Source organism: Aegilops tauschii, chromosome 3, assembly GCF_002575655.3.
Source record: "Aegilops tauschii subsp. strangulata cultivar AL8/78 chromosome 3, Aet v6.0, whole genome shotgun sequence".
In the NCBI taxonomy this organism is placed as follows: Eukaryota; Viridiplantae; Streptophyta; class Magnoliopsida; order Poales; family Poaceae; genus Aegilops; species Aegilops tauschii.
This window is the reverse complement of record NC_053037.3, coordinates 14,014,702-14,028,278: the sequence shown is the minus strand read 5'-3', so window position 1 is coordinate 14,028,278 and position 13,577 is coordinate 14,014,702. Positions and strand designations below refer to the sequence as shown.

At 44.9% G+C, this 13,577-nt stretch overlaps 1 long non-coding RNA gene across 1 annotated transcript; it reads right to left on the bottom strand.

Annotated features, from left to right (window-relative positions):
* Positions 1 to 11,023: 11,023 nt before the first annotated feature.
* On the bottom strand, positions 11,024 to 12,826 carry LOC120976356 (uncharacterized). The gene is made up of 2 exons (XR_005771665.3): positions 12,719 to 12,826; positions 11,024 to 12,631 (listed from the first exon to the last, which is right to left on the bottom strand). It is a non-coding gene; the product is annotated as an uncharacterized lncRNA (long non-coding RNA).
* Between the last annotated feature and the right edge of the window lie 751 nt (positions 12,827 to 13,577).

Sequence of the window (13,577 nt, the reverse complement as noted above, 5' to 3'; positions counted from 1 at the left end):
TGAAGACACCTGTAGAGCACCTTTATAATCACCCAGTTACGTTGTGACGTTTGGTAGCACACAAAGTGTTCCTTCGGTATTCGGGAGTTGCATAATCTCATAGTCATAGGAACATGTATAAGTCATGGAGAAAGCAATAGCAGTAAACTAAACGATCAAGTGCTAAGCTAACGAAATGGGTCAAGTCAATCACATCATTCTCCTAATGATGTGATCCCGTTAATCAAATGACAACTCATGTCTATGGCTAGGAAACTCAACCATCTTTGATTAACGAGCTAGTCAAGTAGAGGCATACTAGTGACACTATGTTTGTCTATGTATTCACACATGTATTATGTTTCCGGTTAATACAATTCTAGCATGAATAATAAACATTTATCATGATATGAGGAAATAAATAATAACTTTATTATTACCTCCAGGGAATATTTCCTTCACTACGAGGGTACGTGGACACACTCTCCCCGCTTGTTGCTATGCTTCTCCTAGATAGATCTTGCGTGATCGTAGGAAAATTTTGAAATACTACATTCCCAACAGTGGTATCAGAGCCAATTTTATGCGTAGATGTTATATGCACGAGTAGAACACAAAGAGTTGTGGGCGATAATAGTCATACTGCTTACCAGCATGTCATACTTTGATTCAGCGGTATTCTTGGATGAAGCGGCCCAGACCGACATTACATGACCGCGTTCATGAGACTGGTTCTACCGACATGCTTCGCACATAGGTGGCTAGTGGGTGTCTATTTCTCCAGCTTTAGTTGAATAGAGTGTGGCTACGTCCTTGTTGAAGGTTAAAACAACACACTTGACGAAAAATTGTTGTGGTTTTGATGCGTAGGTAAGAATGGTTCTTGCTAAGCCGTAGCAGCCACGTCAAACTTGCAACAACAAAGTAGAGGACGTCTAACTTATTTTTGTAGGGCATGTTGTGATGTGATATGGTCAAGACGTGATGATATATAAATTGTTGTATGAGATGATCATGTTTTGTAAAAGTTATCGGCAACTGGCAGGAGCCTTATGGTTGTCGCTTTATTGTATGAAATGCAATCGCCATATAATTGCTTTACTTTATCACTAAGCGGCAGCGATAGTTGTAGAAGCAATAGTTGGTTAGACGACAAAGATGCTTCGATGGAGATCAAGGTGTCAAGCCGGTGACGATGGTGATCATGACGGTGCTTTGGAGATGGAGATCAAAGGCACAAGATGATGATGGCCATATCATATCACTTATATTGATTGCATGTGATGTTTATCCTTTATGCATCTTATTTTGCTTAGTTTGGCGGTAGCATTATAAGATGATCTCTCACTAAATTTCAAGGTATAAGTGTTCTCCCTGAGTATGCACCGTTGCTACAGTTCGTCGTGGCGAGACACCACGTGATGATCGGGTGTGATAAGCTCTACGTTCACATACAACGGGTGCAAGCCAGTTTTGCACACGCAGAATACTCGGGTTCAACTTGATGAGCCTAGCATATGCAGATATGGCCTCGGAACACTGAGACCGAAAGGTCGAGCGTGAATCATATAGTAGATATGATCAACATAATGATGTTCACCATTGAAAACTACTCCATCTCACCTGATGATCAACATAGTAATATGATTAATTGAACTTTAATTTATCATGAACTTAGTACCTGATAGTATTTTGGATGTCTATGTTGTTGTAGATCAATGGCCCATGCTACTGTTCCTTTGAATTTTAATGCGTTCCTAGAGAAAGCTAAGTTGAAAGATGATGGTAGCAACTACACGGACTGGGTCCGTAACTTGAGGATTATCCTCATTGCTGCACAGAAGAATTACGTCCTGGAAGCACCGCTAGGTGCAAGACCCGCTGCAGGAGCAACACCGGACGTTGTGAATGTCTGGCAGAGCAAATCTGATGACTACTTGATAGTTCAGTGTGCCATGCTTTACGGCTTAGAACCGGGACTTCAACGACGTTTTGAACGTCATGGAGCATATGAGATGTTCCAGGAGTTGAAGTTAATATTTCAAGAAAATGCACGGATTGAGAGATATGAAGTCTCCAATAAGTTCTACAGCTGTAAAATGGAGGAGAATAGTTCTGTCAGTGAACATATACTCAGAATGTCTGGGTACCACAACCACTTGACTCAACTGGGAGTTAATCTTCCTGATGATAGTGTCATTGACAGAGTTCTTCAATCACTGCCACCAAGCTACAAAAGCTTCGTGATGAACTGTAATATGCAAGGGATGAACAAGACAATTCCCGAGATCTTCACAATGCTAAAGGCTGCGGAGGTAGAAATCAAGAAGGAGCATCAAGTGTTTATGGTCAACAAGACCACTAGTTTCAAGAAAAAGGGTAAAGGGAAGAAGGGGGACTTCAAGAAGAACGGCAAGCAAGTTGCTGCTCAAGTGAAGAAGCCCAAGTCTGGACCTAAGCCTGAGACTGAGTGCTTCTACTGCAAAGGGACTGGTCACTGGAAGCGGAACTGCCCCAAGTATTTGGCGGATAAGAAGGATGGCAAAGTGAAAGGTATATTTGATATACATGTTATTGATGTGTACCTTACTAATGCTCGCAGTAGTGCCTGGGTATTTGATACTGGTTCTGTTGCTCATATTGCAACTCGACAGGGACTACGGATTAAGCGAAGATTGGCTAAGAACGAGGTGACGATGCGCGTGGGAAATGGTTCCAAAGTCGATGTGATCCTCATCGGCACGCTACCTCTACATCTACCTTCGGGATTAGTTTTAGACCTGAATAATTGTTATTTGGTGCTAGCGTTAAGCATGAACATTATATCTGGATCTTGTTTGATGCGAGACGGTTATTCATTTAAATCAAAGAATAATGGTTGTTCTATTTATATGAGTAATATCTTTTATGGTCATGCACCCTTGATGAGTGGTCTATTTTTGCTGAATCTCGATAGTAGTGATACACATATTCATGGTATTGAAGCCAAAAGATATAAGTTTAATAATGATAGTGCAACTTATTTGTGGCACTGCCGTTTGGGTCGTATTGGTGTAAAGCGCATGAAGAAACTCCATGCTGATGGGCTTTTGGAATCGCTTGATTATGAATCACTTGATGCTTGCGAACCATGCCTCATGGGCAAGATGACTAAGACTCCGTTCTCCAGAACTATGGAGCGAGCAACAGACTTGTTGGAAATAATACATACCGATGTATGCGGTCCGATGAGTGTTGAGGCTCGCGGCGGGTATCGTTATTTTCTGACCTTCACAGATGATTTGAGTAGATATGGGTATATCTACTTGATGAAACATATGTCTGAAACATTTGAAAAGTTCAAAGAAATTCAGAGTGAAGTGGAAAATCATCGTAACAAGAAAATAAAGTTTCTACGATCTGATCGTGGAGGTGAATATTTGAGTTACGATTTGGTCTTCATTTGAAACAATGCGGAATAGTTTCGCAGCTCACGCCACCCGGAACACCACAGCGTAATGGTGTGTCCGAACGTCGTAACCGCACTTTATTAGATATGGTGCAATCTACGATGTCTCTTACTGATTTACCGCTATCGTTTTGGGGTTATGCTTTAGAGACGGCTGCATTCACGTTAAATAGGGCACCATCTAAATCCGTTGAGACGACGCCATATGAACTGTAGTTTGGTAAGAAACCAAAGTTGTCGTTTCTTAAAGTTTAGGGCTGCGATGCTTATGTGAAAAAGCTTCAACCTGATAAGCTCAAACCCAAATCGGAGAAATGTGTCTTCATAGGATACCCAAAGGAAACTGTTGGGTACACCTTCTATCACAGATCCGAAGGCAAGATATTCGTTGCTAAGAATGGATCCTTTCTAGAGAAGGAGTTTCTCTCGAAAGAAGTGAGTGGGAGGAAAGTAGAACTTGATGAGGTAAGTGTACCTGCTCCCTTATTGGAAAGTAGTTCATCACAGAAATCAGTTCCAGTGATTCCTACACCAATTAGTGAGGAAGCTAATGATGATGATCATGAAACTTCAGATCAAGTTACTACCAAACCTCGTAGGTCAACCAGAGTAAGATCCACACCATAGTGGTACGGTAATCCTGTTCTGGAGGTCATGTTACTTGACCATGACGAACCTACGAACTATGAGGAAGCGATGATGAGCCCAGATTCCGTGAAATGGCTTGAGGCCATGAAATCTGAGATGGGATCCATGTATGAGAACAATGTGTGGACTTTGGTTGACTTGCTCGATGATCGGCAAGCCATAGAGAACAAATGGATCTTCAAGAAGAAGACTGACGCAGACGGTAATGTTACCGTCTACAAAGCTCGACTTGTTGCGAAAGGTTTTTGACAAGTTCAAGGAGTTGACTACGATGAGACTTTCTCACCCGTAGCGATGCTTAAGTCTGTCCGAATGATGTTAGCAATTGCCGCATTTTATGATTATGAAATTTGGCAAATGGATGTCAAAACTGCAGTCCTGAATGGATTTCTGGAAGAAGAGTTGTATATGATGCAACCAAAAGGTTTTATCGATCCAAAGGATGCTAATAAAGTGTGCAAGCTCCAGCGATCCATTTATGGACTGGTGCAAGCCTCTCGGAGTTGGAATAAACGTTTTGATAGTGTGATCAAAGCATATGGTTTTATACAGACTTTTGGAGAAGCTTGTATTTACAAGAAAGCGAGTGGGAGCTCTGTAGCATTTCTAATATTATATGTGGATGACATATTGTTGATTGGAAATGATATAGAATTTCTGGATAGCATAAAAGGATACTTGAATAAGAGTTTTTCTATGAAAGGCCTCGGTGAAGCCGCTTACATATTGAGCATCAAGATCTATAGAGATAGATCAAGACACTTAATTGGACTTTCACAAAGCACATACCTTGACAAAGTTTTGAAGAAGTTCAAAATGGATCAAGCAAAGAAAGGGTTCTTTCCTGTGTTACAAGGTGTGAAGTTGAGTCAGACTCAATGCCCGACCACTGCAGAAGATAGAGAGAAAATGAAAGCCATTCCCTATGCTTCAGCCATTGGTTCTATCATGTATGCAATGCTGTGTACCAGAACTGATGTGTGCCTTGCTATAAGTATAGCAGGGAGGTACCAAAGTAATCCAGGAGTGGATCACTGGACATCGGTCAAGAACATCCTGAAATACCTGAAGAGGACTAAGGATATGTTTCTCGTTTATGGAGGTGACAAAGAGCTCATCGTAGATGGTTACATCGATGCAAGCTTTGACACTGATCCGGATGACTCTAAGTCACAAACCGGATACGTTTTTATATTGAACGGTGGAGCTGTCAGTTGGTGCAGTTCTAAGGAAAGTGTCGTGGCGGGATCTACGTGTGAAGCGGAGTACATAGCTGCTTCGGAAGTAGCAAATGAAGGAGTCTGGATGAAGGAGTTCATATCCGATCTAGGTGTCATACCTAGTGCATCAGGTCCAATGAAAATCTTTTGTGACAATACTGGAGCAATAGCCTTGGCGAAAGAATCCAGATTTCACAAGAGAACCAAGCACATCAAGAGACGCTTCAATTCCATCCGTCATCAAGTGTTGGAAGGGGACATAGAGATTTGCAAAATACACACGGATCTGAATGTTGCAGACCCGTTGACTAAGCCTCTCTCATGAGCAAAACATGATCAGCACCAAGATTCCATGGGTGTTAGAATCATTACTATTTAATCTAGATTATTGACTCTAGTGCAAGTGGGATACTGAAGGAAATATGCCCTAGAGGCAATAATAAAGTTGTTATTTATATTTCCTTATATCATGATAAATGTTTATTATTCATGCTAGAATTGTATTAACAGGAAACTTAGTACATGTGTGAATACATAGACAAACAGAGTGTCCCTAGTCTGCCTCTACTTGACTAGCTCGTTAATCAAAGATGGTTAAGTTTCCTAGCCATAGACATGAGTTGTCATTTGTTGAACGGGATCACATCATTAGAGAATGATGTGATGGACAAGACCCATCCGTTAGCTTAGCACTATGATCGTTTATTTTATTGCTATTGCTTTCTTCATGACTTATACATGTTCCTATGACTATGAGATTATGCAACTCCCGGATACCGGAGGAACACTTAGAGCAACTCTAGCAGACCTCGCATCCTGCTGGCCCGCAAAACACGTTTGCAGTTCGTGCAAAACCGCTTTTGCGGGCCGGCGCGGGCTGGCACAGATGCAGACCCCCCAAACGGATCCGTAAAATGTATATTCGCAGAATATGCTTTTTTACGAGTCGGCTTTTGCGGGTTTTGCTCGGGCACCACCGCGACGACCCGCAAACAGAAAAACTGCAAAACTCGCATTTGACATAGGGTTTCACAAACAAGTTCAAATTCAAACGACATAAACAGTTTTACGCGCAAATAAAAGCCAGGTTCATTACGGCAAACGCAAAAGAGGGCCCTGCAAAGGTTTGCGCCCATGTCCGGCATCATCTTGGTCGATCTTCACTCCGCGCCATCGATTCCATCTTGAAGTTCATCGGCGCCACCGAATCCACCTCCGGCGCTTGTTCCAACTCCCGCACCGAAATCATCCACATTGCCACCATATGGAGCAGAGAAAACATCACCGGAACTGTAACACGGACCGGCCGACGCGACCATTCTCCTCTTCAAGATTTCTCTCCTTGACATATCATGCCATGTTTTGATGAGGTCGTCCATGTCATGGCGTTTCATTAACATGATCTTGTTCTCTTCGGCGAGCAACAAGGTCATGGATTTGTTTTCAGCTGCGTGTGCTCTTCTCTCCTCAATGTCAGCTTTGCGGAGCCCCTCTTCCTTGAGTATTTGCCACTTTTCTTGCTTCTCTTTTGCCTTCTTCTTGGCCAACTCTTTCTTGATCTCCAACGACTTCAACAACATCGACTCGTTTGATTGCACCATGGCATCAATCTTCTCCCTCAAGATCGATGCTTCTTGCTCTCTCTTCATCTTCTCCTTAGTCTTCTTGTCGCCATCGGGCTTGTGCAAATTTCTTGGGCCATCATCATCCTCATCTTCATCCATGTTTGTAAGTGAGCCTCTCTTCGGTGGGGATTCTTTGTCGATCAACTTCCACTTCTCGCACTTTTGGAGCAACTCCCAACAATGCTCAAGTTTGAAGAATCTGCCTTCCGAAGCTTCCATGTCCTTGTATCTATGTTGAGCAATCTTGTCCTACACAATGTGAACAAAGTGATCCAATCATTTCCCATGATGCAATATGATGATGCACAACTTGAAAAAAGGCAAAACAAACTCACATAGTCCGACTCCATGGTGCCACTTGGAGGTGCATTGCGTACTTGCTCCAAGCAAGCTGCCCAACGGCTGCACATAGGCTTGATATTCTCCCAACGCCCTTGAAGTGACCGAAATGTGCGTGGAGTCCTATTGGGATGCTTTGCCATAATGCGGAAGTATTGATCTTCGATCCTTTGCCAATATCTCTTGGCGGTTTGAGAAGTACCCGTGCATGCATCAAGAGACATTGCACTCCATGCTTTGATCAAAGCTTGATCTTCCAAGATCGTGTAGTTCTTCGATCTTTGGCTTTTCCCAGTTTTTGCTTGCGATTGCTCATACGCTTCCGCTTCGATCTCCTCCAATTCGTCCGCACAACCATGATCATCCACGCCGCCCTCCATTTCATTGTAGTCGAACGGTTCGAAAGGGGCTTGATCAATGTCAACCGCGTTCCAGTCCAACAAGTTCACGAACTCGGTTGTAGCATTGTTCGAACCACCGCTATAGCGAACGATAACAAGTCACGAGCTATCGAGAATAATGGCGGAAATGAAAGGAAATCGCCAAGACCGAAGCCGCATACCTTCCGGCCATTTCGTCGAACACCTCGCTCGCGGGGGGAGCGGCACCCTTGAACGGCATCGCCGGAGCACCTCCTTGCGGGGGATGGAGTGAGAGAATGAAGAAGGTGGGTTCTTTGAAGATGGAACCTTCCCCCGCTTGCCCGCGGCCTTGCCGACCTTCTCCACCGCCGGTCGGGATCGCGCTGCTGCATTGGCGCCTGAAGCACGGGCCATCGCGGCGGGGGCAGCCGGATTCCCGCCCTGGACGACCACGTTGCCCTGCCGCTTGCGGGAAGGCCCGGCGTGTGCTTGGGCGACGCGGCGGGGCCAACATGGCCGGCGACGAGATCCGCCTGAGGGGAAGGAGCGTGCGCGACCTCGACGGTGACGGGGGACAGCATGGGGTCGTCCATGGCGGCGAGGGACGGCCGGGGAGGAGGAACCGGAGCTTGCGGAGGGGGGCCAATGGTGGCGGAGGGTACGGGGAGCGGGAAAGGGCGCGCGGAAATGTCCGTCCCGCCAAATCTCGCGGCTGATAGGGGTTGAGATCGGGTCGGCCTCCCAGCCCGTGAAGATAGAGGTTGGGGGAGAAGATTTGCCGCGCCCCGCAAAAATATTTGCGGGCCGGGGCGGGATGCGGGGTCTGATCGTGCAGATTTTCCGGCCCCGACCCGCAATTTGGCGGTTATTTTGCGGGCCGGGGTGGGATGCGGGGTCTGTTAGAGTTGCTCTTAGTGTGCTATCAAACGTCACAATGTAACTGGGTGATTATAAAGATGCTCTACAGGTGTCTCGGATGGTGTCTGTTGAGTTGGCATAGATCGAGATTAGGATTTGTCACTCCGAATGTCGGAGATGTATCTCTAGGCCCTCTCGGTAATGCACATCACTATAAGCCTTGCAAGCAATGTGACTAATGAGTTAGTTGCGGGATGATGCATTACAGAACGAGTAAAGAGACTTGCCGATAACGAGATTGAACTAGGTATGAGGATACCGATGATCGAATCTCGGGCAAGTAACATACCAATGACAAAGGGAACAACGTATGTTGTTATGCGGTTTGACCGATAAAGATCTTCGTAGAATATGTAGGTCCGCTATTGGTTATTGACCGGAGATATGTCTCGGTCATGTCTACATAGTTCTCGAACCCGTAGGGTCCGCACGCTTAACGTTCGATGACGATTGGTATTATGAGTTTATGTGATTTGATGTACCGAAGGTTGTTCGGAGTCCTGGATGAGATCACGGAAATGACGAGGAGTCTTGAAATGGTCAAGACATAAAGATTGATATATTGGACCATGTTATTCGGACACCAGAAGTGTTCCGGATGGTTTCGGGTAAAACCGGAGTGCCGAGGGGTTACCAGAACCCCCCGGGGTAACTAATGGGCCACCATGGGCCTTAGTGGAGAGAGAGAGGAGGGCAGCCAGGGCAGGCCGCGCACCCCCCTTGGAGTCCGAATTGGACAAGGGAAGGGGGGCGGCGCCCCCCTTTCCTTCTCCCTCTCTCCCTCTCCTTCCTTCCCCTCTCTCCCTCTTGGTGGATTCCTACTAGGACTTGGAGTCCTAGTAGGATTCCCCTCTTGGGGCGCGCCCTAGGGGCCGGCCGGCCCTCCCCTCCTCCCTTCTTTATATACGAGGGAGGGGGGCACCCCATAGACACACAAGTTGATATTTAGCCGTGTGCGGTGCCCCCTCCCCAGTTTTACACCTCGGTCATATCGTCGTAGTGCTTAGGCGAAGCCCTGCGCCGGTAACTTCATCATCACCGTCACTACGCCGTCGTGCTGACGGAACTCTCCCTCGGCCTCAGTTGGATCTAGAGTTTGAGGGACGTCACCGAGCTGAACGTGTGCAGATCGCGGAGGTGCCGTGCGTTCGGTACTTGATCGGTTGGATCGCGAAGACGTTCGACTACATCAACCGCGTTACTTAACGCTTCCGCTTTTGGTCTACGAGGGTACGTGGACACACTCTCCCCGCTCGTTGCTATGCTTCTCCTAGATAGATCTTGCGTGATCGTAGGAAAATTTTGAAATAACTACATTCCCCAACAGTTAGTAAGTGGTTGGCTTAGTAAGCGGTTGGTTTTGTATCCAATTGAATCTGCACATACAGTGAACTTTTCTACATCACATAAGAATGTGATAGTGATATAGAATGTACAATTGTTGATGCACCTCTAGTTCCCCTTGCTCCGTGTGTCAGACTTCTAGGTAGAAAGACTGACTCAAGTAGTGAAAGGCTAATTCAATGTGGTGACTAGCTTCTATAGTTGCCGGCTGTTTTGTTGTTTCTGGTTGTTGGTGGTCAACTCACACTGTGTCAGGACTGAACTCCGGAGTCGAAGAGCAGAGGAGATAGCTGAGAACCGCTTCACTAAGCTATGACAAAACTGTCCGCTATCACCTAACTGAACACTTGCAGGCCGACAGATTTGTAGCATTCATCATCTGACTTGTAATGTGCAAATAGCCTAACTAAATTTTGCTCGATATGCACTGCCTCCTCTCTGCCGTTGCAATAAAGCAATGTTTGTCCTGATACCTCTCAGGCCTCAAGGTTCTTGCTTCTTCCCCCACATCCCCATGCTCGATGCACTCACCTAGCATGAATTCTAGTGTGTAGAGACATTTCTTGGCTTGTATATTTATACATGTGAATGACTGGAGCAAATCGCACCATCAAAGAATCATGATAATTAACGAATTCAATGAGTGGTTTGCCTTGTTTGTTGCTCCATATTTAATACCAAGTGATATACTAGTATGTCCATTTGACGGAAAAATATGAGAAATTTTAGACTCGAGACAGAGACATGTGCATATATCCAGAATTTATTTACACATCGATCAAACATTGTTGTCAGATTACAGCACACGCATATTTCCAGAAGTTAACTACAGATGTACTCTGTCGGTCACATATTAAATGTCGCTCAAATGGTTAGATACATCCAGTATCTAACATTGTTATCAACCTTATCCCTCCACTATGAACAAGACTACATAAATGACATGGACGACGCAAAGAAGTGCTCAAGCATACAATACATCGACTACTTACCATAGAAGACTGTCAATCCCATATGCAATTGCCATTAGCTAACTATGGGTGAATCAATTCTCACCCACATATAGTAGTCAGATCCTGTTACTTAATTTCCCATGCATTCACACATTCATGCTAGCTCATATATTCTGGCTAAACCAGATTAAGAGGATAGTAGCATGTTATTATAATCAGATTACACAAGAATCGACGATGTCTTGAATCCACATTATGACCGGCATCATCTCCAAAATACATACATGGTTGCATCCACGATAGATATAACCAGGATCAGAAATTAAGATCCACAAAAGTTAGATAGTTTGTAACCTCAGGCTCAAGTCACAAGAAAGCAGCCAACAAGCAAAAACCAATTAATCCATCGGTTAACCAACCTATGATTTATTCCAATTAAGAGATAATTCAATTGCCCAAGAGAAACATTTCATTATCTTGTTATTACCTCCTTTTTCCTATGCTTGCCTCCTGTTTTGGTTTAGAACCACTGTCGAAGAAGGTCACCACCTTTGCTGCAGCCAATCATTTTATCCAAGCGGGTTTTCAAACTAATATTGATTTCATATTGAACCCCCGATACATGAAGCCGTTTCAACCAAAAGAACTTCCTAGCCAATTCATGTGTCTCCGCCTTTTTAACCACAAATACCTTCTTCACATGTGTTGAGAACTGCCCCTGGATTTTTTTTATCAATATGAGGTGATCGTAACACAGTGTATAAGGCTCGTGATTCAGGCAACCCAATCTTGTGTGTGTGTAAGGCTCAAGCCCCTTCAGATTGTTTTTTTTAGTTACTGAAAGATTTCATCACCATGCATATCTTGGCAGGCAAGTTCTGGGAGTGCATCCTCCTTGGCTTCCTTGGTCTCCTCAATAGGCTTGTGAAGCTACAACGATGAGCAAACTTGATATTATTAATTACTCCCTCCGTCCGAAAAAGCTTGTCCCTCAAATGGATGTATCTAGCACTAACTTGATGCTAGATACATCCATTTGGACGGAGGGAGTACAAGAAAAGAAGTATCAAATGAGTTATCTACTTTTCTTCTCAGCAATAAGACTAATATTACTCGTGTTCTACAGTTCATTGAAACTAATATTTCACTTGGCGAGATATATGTAGCGAGTCAATCCACTACCAGAAGTCATGAGAAAATCTATAATCTTTGAAAAACTAAGTCTAAATACAACTTGTGGGGGAGTAAGACAAATATCATCAGGGATTATCCTGAAAATCCTGTCAGAACTCACTTTTCCCTTACTCATAACATAGGCTGTGTTTAAACTTCGATTTTAATCATAGACGGAACAAGTTCAGAGTTATATGTACATTTGTTTTGGAAGTTTTTGTAATTTTTGGTAGCGGACTGCATGAACATTGCACCCAATACGTCTCCATGTTGCTATAATGATTGATTGTACAATTTTAATTTGCAAAACGTCTGCATGAGCTGTGTTGTTTAAACAGTTCCCACAAATGAAAATTGTTATCATTATCAGGTGCTAATGGGCCATGTGGTTTCAATGAAAATTGTCACATTTCACACGCTAGAGTACGGCGACGCAGCCGCACAGAGCAAAAAATACAGACGAATAACGATAGTCGCATCAAGAACAAACACGAGGGAGGGTGGGATCCGAGAGGTAATCCAAGCCTAGTTTGCCTCGGAGCCGAGACGGCGCACGGTCGCCGGCCGCTGCACGACCCTCGTCAGGTCCGGCTGCTTCCTCCTCCATAGCTCCTACACGAACCTGTAGGCGCTTGCGAACCACGAATCCGTCAAAAACCGGCAAGATGGCGGGGGACAGGGAGAGGAGATGACAGAAGGAGGCGCTCACCCATGGCGGCGGCCGTGTCCGGCGGCGGCGGTGAGGTGGAGTTTGGAGGTGGGGAAAAATGGTGGCAGTCGGATGGGCTAGGGCTCTGGAATGGTTGGTTGGGCGTCTGCGGGCCAAAAATGTTCTTTCACTTGTTCGTTTTCTTTGTCTAAAAAAAAACCTGCTTGTTTTCTCTCCCCTATAAAAAAACTTGTTTGTTTTCTCTACTATTAATCCGGTGCATTCGGTCAAATTGGCAGATTGCTAGTAAGAACGGTCTCTTCCCGAAAAACACTCAATGGAATCTGATTTGAACTCAAAATTGTTTTCTTTGAAAAAGGAGGATAACCCCGCATCTGCATTAATTGATGCAGAGCATCTTTATTGTTATTCAACAGAGTCTGACAATATAAATATATGGATCAACCCGAAGCCACCTATCTGACAAACAAAGTCGAACACCTACAATCTTAATAATGTGCCCGAACCACATGAATGTGCACTATCTAATCCGGTGGCCTCACGCAGCTGCCCGACATCAGGCCAAGAGCACACCACCCGTTCTTGCTGACCCGCATCATGCATGCTGTGGATCCGCCGCCGCCATCTTCCACCATCACATCTGCAGGAGGGATCAACCTATTGACCTTGTGAGGCCCAACTGTCGCGGGCCAACCATAACGTCAGATAACGCCACCAGCCTGCGCGTGTCCACCAACCTGAGTCCAATGCCGAAACTCCACTGCGCCATGTCGTCGAGACCCGCCGTCTTCGATACGATAGATACAACACCGTTCCACCTATTGGCCCCTTCAGTCCGTACCTACTCCAAAACAATGCCCCCAAGAAGGAGAACAACACTGAAGTCCCCGTCATCAGC